Below are 6900 nucleotides of genomic sequence, written 5' to 3'. Positions count from 1 at the left end.
CCATCCACCCACCCACCCATCCATCCATCCATCTACCCATCCACCCACCCATTCATCCATTCACCCACCCGCCATCCACCCACCCATCCATCCATCCATCCATACACCCACCCACCCATCCATCTATTAATGTATCCATCCATCCATCCACCCATCCATCCATCCGTCCACCTACCCACACACTCACCTGTCCATCCATCCATCCACCTATCCATCTATCCATCCAACCACTTATCCCACTTATCTGTCCATCCATTCACCCACCCATCCACCCATCCATCTATTCATCTATCCACCCATGTATCCAATTATCCACTCTCACTCATCCACCAACCCACCCATCCATCTATCCATCCACCCACCCACCCACCTATTCATCCATTCATTTATCCATGCATCCACCCATCCATTCATCTATCTATCCATTCATCCATCCATCCATCCATCCACCTACCCATGTACCCACCTATCCATCCATTTATCCAACCACTTATCCCACCCATCTATCCATCCTTTCACTCACCCATCCACCCATCCATCCAATCATCCAGTCACTCATCCACCTACCATCCATATATCCATCCACCCATCCAGTAGAGGATTCCCTGCTGAGTGCCAGATACTTTCTGCCTTCTTCAGTTCCTATGTCGCCAGGCCCAAATCTGGCTAAAGAGATGTCTCCTTGGCTGGGTGTGGTGGCTCACGCCTGTAATCCCAGCACTTCCCGAGGCGAGACTGTGTGTGTGCACGTGCATTTGTATGCGAGACTGTGTGCACACGCGTTTGTGTGCGAGACTGCATAAGCGTTTGTGTGCAAGACTGTGCATGTGCGTTTCTATGTGAGACTGTGCACACGTTTGTATGTGAGACTGTGTGCACATACGTTTGTATGTGAGACTGTGCACACGTTTGTATGTGAGACTGTGTGCACATACGTTTGTGAGACTGTGTGCACACGCATTTGTATGTTAGTCCGTGTGTGTGCATGCATGCACACATCCATAGGGAGGACTCAATGGAAGTTTGTCAATTTCTTGGCAATTTAGAGAAGAAAGTAGAGTGAGAAGAGAAGAATGGGGACTTTTGGCTTGGCTTTGATTATACCAAACATACTCCATTTGTTTCTTTTTGGGAAGGCTGTCCTCCCCACCTAAACACTGAGTTCTTAGCTGGGCATGGTGTCGTGCGTCTGAAGTTCCAGCTACTTGGGAGACTGAGGGGGAGGATTGCTTGAGTGCAGGAGGTCAGGGCTGCAGTGGGTGTGATCCTGCCTGTGAATAATCACTGCACTCCAGCCTGGGCAGCACAGGAGATCCAGTCTCTAAAAACATTTAAAAAAATTAAAAAGATGAGTCCTGATTGCAAAGGTTTAGGCAAGACTGGTCTATCTGCATTTTTTTCCTAAGATCACTTATCCGGTTCATAAATGATGTGGCTGCAATCATTAAGTAGTACAGAATGGCCAGCTGTGACAAACATATCATCATTATTCAACATGGGACAGCCGTCCAGCCAGGGGGCTGAGCAGGACCTGCTCTGCCTGCGGCTGTTTCTAGATGCTTCTCTAGTCCACTTCACAACAGTTACTCTGCCCCAGCACCAGTGCCCCAGGGGTCACCTGCAGCTGCCTCAGTGCATGTCCTCACCTGTCCGCCTCTGGGAAGGGGCCGCATCCCGCAGGGAGCAAGCTGACCGCCACTTCACTGGCTCTCGGCTGCTTTCAGGCATAGAGCCTGTCTCGTGCTGCCGGTGCCCATATAGATGGCTGTGGGGGGAGGTGCCCTGTGACACTGGTCCCTGCCAACACCCATTCAGACTGTGGAGCCAACTCCAGCAGGTGACGTGGTGGGCCCCCTCTGAGATAAGGATCTTCACCTGCCTTCTACAGGGTTCAGGCCGAGACCAGGACGGGGAGCGAGAACAGCCCCCCTCAGGGGCCTGCAAGGGGAAGCAGGAGGCAGGTGCTGTGGGACCCTGCCTGCAGGCCCCTCTGCCCACAGAGTGGGCAGTGCCCGGAGCTCACCTTCCCTCTGCACCTTCCAGAAATCAGCAGTACATGGCATTTCCTTGATCCTATAGAAAGCTGGGATTCCTTAAAATGTTGTTTCTAGCAAACTTCTTTATGATATCTGACTCTTTTTTTTTTGAGACAGAATCTCGCTCCATTGCCCAGGCTGGAATGCAGTGGTGCGATCTTGGCTCACTGCAACCTCCACCTCCCAGGTTCCAGCGATTCTGTTGCCTCAGCCTCCCAAGTAGCTGGGATTACAGGCACATGCTACCACACCCAGCTAATTTTTGTATTTTTAGTAGAAACAGGGTTTCACCATGTTGGCCAGGCTGGTCTCATACTCCTGACCTCAAGTGATCTGCCCACCTCAGCCTCCCAAAGTGCTGAGATTACAGGTGTGAGCCACCGCCTGATCACCTGAGGTCAAGAGTTTGAGACCAGCCTCGCCAACATGATGAAACCCCGTCTCTACTAAAAATACAAAAAAAAAAAAAATTAGCCAAGTATTGGGCCACGCGCCTGTAATCCCAGCTACTCGGGTGGCTGAGGCAGGAGAATCTCGAACCTGAGAGGTGGAGGTTGCTGTGAGCCAAGATCAAGCCACTGCACAGCCTGGGCGACAGAGCGAGACTCTGTCTCAAAAAAAAATAAAAATAAAAAGAAATAAAATTGATTTGGAGGGCCAATCTAAGTAGGTAAAAGGATTTCCTGTTTTAAATTTGTACTTCTTTAATTTTGTGTGTATGTAGGGGGCTTACTGTGGGGCCACTTGTATTTTAACATCATATCTTTCTCCTGCTGAGTCTTTGATGCATCGGGAAATGATCTAGTTTGAAAAAGAACAAATTAGGGATCTCGCTTTGTTGTTTCCCAATAGTTGGCAGCTGACTCAATACTATTTATTAGGCATATGTGCATAAATAGTAAAGTATCTATTTACATTTAATTTATTAGTTAAATGACACATACGTATTTAAAATCTTATAACAATATATTGATTTGGAAGTAATAACTTTTGCTCACATTTTATGAAATAGTTGATTGAAGCTCTTCCCAGGCCTGCTCCTTGAGCTCGGTTCCCTGTTACCACAGTGGGGTCTTCCAGGAGGCTGGAGAGCAGTTGATCGGACACAAGACTTTATACTCAGACTCAGGTACAAGGCAGCCCCATCTTTTCTAGGAAAGAGAAAAGGGAAATGGACTTTCATTCAGGGATCTCTGTCCTTTGCTTTGTCAGTTCCTTCAGCAAGAGTCTGTGGGGAGTACACGCTATGTATCTGCAGATGACTTTCTAGAATGATGGTTTAGCTGGAAATAGAATTTTCTATATGTTGACATTTTTCTACAACTTTTTTTTTTTAAGAGATGGGGTCTCGCTCTGACACCCAGGCTGGCATGGTGGTGCCATCGTAGCTGCCTGTAGTCTCTATTTCTTGGGCTGAAGCAATCTTCCTGCCTTAGCCTCCCAAGTAGCTGGGACTACAGATGCATGCCACCATGCCCGGCTCAACTTCAAGATAATATTCTTATGTCTTCAGAGAGGTCAGCCATCAGTCTGATCTCAGTTCCTTTGGGGAAGCTGTTTTGTTTTGTTTTGTTTTGTTTTGTTTTGTTTTTGAGACGGAATCTTGCTGTCTGTTGCCCAGGCTGGAGTGCAGTGACATGATCATGGCCCAACGCAACCTCCACCTCCCGGGTGCAGCCTAGTTAATTTTTTTTTTTTTTTTGTATTTTTAGTAGAGACAGGTTTCACCATGTTCGCCAGGCTGGTCTCGAACTCCTGAGCTCAAGCGATCCACCCGCCTTGGCCTCCCGAAGTGCTGGGATTACATGCATAGGCCACTGCTCCCGGCCTGGGGAAGCTGTTTTTAGACTTTTCTCCCAGTCTGTTAGGTGCTCCCGTTTCACCATTGTTGTGTCTAAGTGTGGATTTGTTTCCCTGAATCCTGCTCAGGAATCAGTATGTTTTTTAAATTTTAGGACCAAATTTTAGGTTGGTTGGCTGGTTGTTTTTCTGTTCTTTAAAATTCTCAGCCATTGTTTTTCAAACACTGCTTTCTTCCATTTCTGTCTAATCTCTTCTGGAGATCTTACGGGGCATGTCAGACATGCTCCCTGAAACGTGCATGTACGTGTGGGGTGTGTGTGCTTGTGGGGTGTGTGTGCGTGTGCATGTGTGTGTAAGAGCACTCCTCCCCCTTTCCAGGGGTTTTCTCAAAGGTCGCTGTCTGGAACCACTGAATGGTTTTGGAATCTTGACCAGAAGTAATTCCCATTCCATCTTTTCTCATTCTTGTTCTTGTGTTTATTTCATTGTTCTTTTCCTGATTTCTTAGATTGAATGTTTCACTTTTATTTTTATTCTTTCTTGCTTAGTAATTGCATTTCTTAAGGTGAGAATTTTTATGAGTATCACTTTGGCCAAGCCCCAGAGATTTTGAGGGATAGTATTATCAGTGTAATTATTGTCTAGATAGCCTGCCATTGTGGGCTTTTTTTTTTTTTTTTTTTGACGGAGTTTCACTCTTGTTGTCCAGGCTGGAGTGCAATGGCGCGATCTACAACCTCTGCCTCACGGGATCAAGCGATTCTCCTGCCTCAGCCTTGAGTAGCTGGGACTACAGGCATGTGCCACCACGCCCGGCTAGTTTTGTATTTTAAGTAGAGATGGGGTTTCTCCATGTTGGTCAGGCTGATCTCGAACGCCCGACCTCAGGTGATCCGCCCACCTCGGCCTCCCAAAATGCTGGGATTACAGGCATGAGCCACTGTACCCAGCCAGTGTGGGCTGTTTTTCTATTTCACCAGCGACTTGTTAAGGGGGAATTTCAGAATTCCTTTGGTTATTTATTAAACCAAATGTGCGGGATACTACTTTTTATTTTATTCTATTTAACAACCATATTAAATATACTTATTGATATTCTTTATAAATTTATTTATGCTCCTCAATTTGAACTGCCAAGAGCCACAAAGTGTTAAAATCCTCCATTGCTCCTGTGTTTTTGTCCATTTCTCCTTCTTCTCACCATCATGTTTTATAAACTTTAGTGCTAGACTGGGCGTGGTGGCTCACGCCTATAATCCCAGCACTTTGGGAGACTGAGGCAGGCAGATCACGAGGTCAGGAGTTCAAGATCAACCTGGCCAACACAGTGAAACCCCATCTCTACTAAAAATACAAAAAGTAGCCGGGCATGGTGTTGCGCGCCTATAGTCCCAGCTACTCGGGAGGCTGAGGCAGAAGAATCACTTAATCCTGGGAGGCAGAGGTTGCAGTGAGCTGAGATCACAGCACTGCACTCCAGCCTGGGCGACAGAGCAAGACTCCGTCTCAAGAAAAAAAAAAAAAAACAAAACACAACTTCAGTGCTGTGTTACTTAGAGCAGAAATGTTCAGGACAGCTATAGCTCATCCCAGTTCATAATGCAGTGTCCTTTCTGACGTTTAACTGTGTCCAATAATATTTATTTAACTATGTGTTAAAAGATAATTTTCAAAAAGAAGTAAAATGTGGCTCCCAAATATGAAAAATGAGCATTTGTTTAGGATTGTATTCTATTCATTAAACAATGAAGAAACTGGACAGATGCTGTAACCAGTTCCAAGGAAAGCTCAAAAAAGCACAAATCTATATGGAGTAAAAGAATCAAGTTTCAGATGAAGGCAGAACTGGTTCTGGTAGAGGGGAGAGGCGGGCAGGGCAGAATCCGCATGCCTATCAGTGGTAGAATCGCAAAGCAGCTCCGAGACAATGAGGGGCTGGACGCAGATAACCCAGCGGAAGTGCAGTATACAAAGCAGTTTCTACGGAAGCTCATTTTTTTCCCTACAGTTTCTCTGCTTTTGATGGAAAGTAATCTCAAAGAAAGGTGTTTTTTTCCCCGGGCATCAGACAGGTAATGTGTGGTTGTCGTAACAAGGCTTGAGGGAGGCACAGCTCACACGTCTGCATGAAAACCCAATCATCGGGCAGATGAACCACAAAAGGATCAGAAAGGTTGTTCCTGATCTCACAAAATTGAGCTGGTTTGTAGATGGCTTTGTTATTTCCATAGGTGCAGCGAGAGTGCTAATTCACCATCTCTGCATTCTTAAGTTTGCTTTCTTAGAAGTTTCCATAAAGAATTTCAGATTGGACTTTTAAGAGCCTCTTTAAAAAATAATTTTAGGGCAGGCGCGGTGGCTCACCCCTGTAATCCCAACACTTTGGGAGGCCTAGGCGGGTGGACCATGAGGTCAGGAGATCGAGACCAGCCTTGCCAACATGGCAAAACCCCGTCTCTACTAGAAATACAAAAATTAGCCAGCCATGGTGGCAGGCGCCTGTAATCCCAGCTACTCAGGAGGCTGGGGCAGGAGAATCGCTTGAACCAGGGCGGCAGAGGTTGCAGTGAGCTGAGATCACGCCATTGCACTCCAGCCTGGCAACAAGAGCAAGACTCTGTCTCACAAAAAAAAAAAAAAAAAAAAAAAAAGCCGGACGTGGTGGCACGTGCCTGTCATCCCAGCTACTCAAGAGGCTGAGGCAGGAGAATAGCTTGAACCTGGGAGGCGGAGGCTGCAGTGAGCTGAGATCACACTACTGCACTCCAGCAGCCTGGGCGACAGATCGACTCCATCTCAAAAAAAAGAATAAATAAATAAATAGCCGGGCGTGGTGGCTCACGCTTGTAATCCCAGCACTTTGGGAGGCTGAGGCGGGTGGATCACGAGGTTAGGAGATCGAGACCATGGTGAAACCTCGTCTCTACTAAAAATATAAAAAAATTAGCCGGGCATGGTGGCAGGCGCCTGTAGTCCCAGCTACTCGGAGAGGCTGAGGCAGGAGAATGGCGTGAACCCGGGAGGCGGAGCTTGCAGTGAGCGGAGATCGCGCCACTGCACT

General features: G+C 47.0%; 1 non-coding gene across 1 annotated transcript; it reads right to left on the bottom strand.

The window, feature by feature from the left end:
* Nucleotides 1-5901: 5901 nt before the first annotated feature.
* LOC116484390 (small nucleolar RNA U13) lies at nt 5902-6005 on the bottom strand. The gene has a single exon (XR_004252562.1). It is a non-coding gene; the product is annotated as a small nucleolar RNA U13 (small nucleolar RNA).
* Between the last annotated feature and the right edge of the window lie 895 nt (nt 6006-6900).

The sequence above is a fragment of the Hylobates moloch genome, unplaced genomic scaffold (genome assembly GCF_009828535.3).
Source record: "Hylobates moloch isolate HMO894 unplaced genomic scaffold, HMol_V3 SCAFFOLD_15, whole genome shotgun sequence".
NCBI classification, from domain to species: Eukaryota; Metazoa; Chordata; class Mammalia; order Primates; family Hylobatidae; genus Hylobates; species Hylobates moloch.
This window is presented reverse-complemented; position numbering and strand designations above follow the sequence as displayed.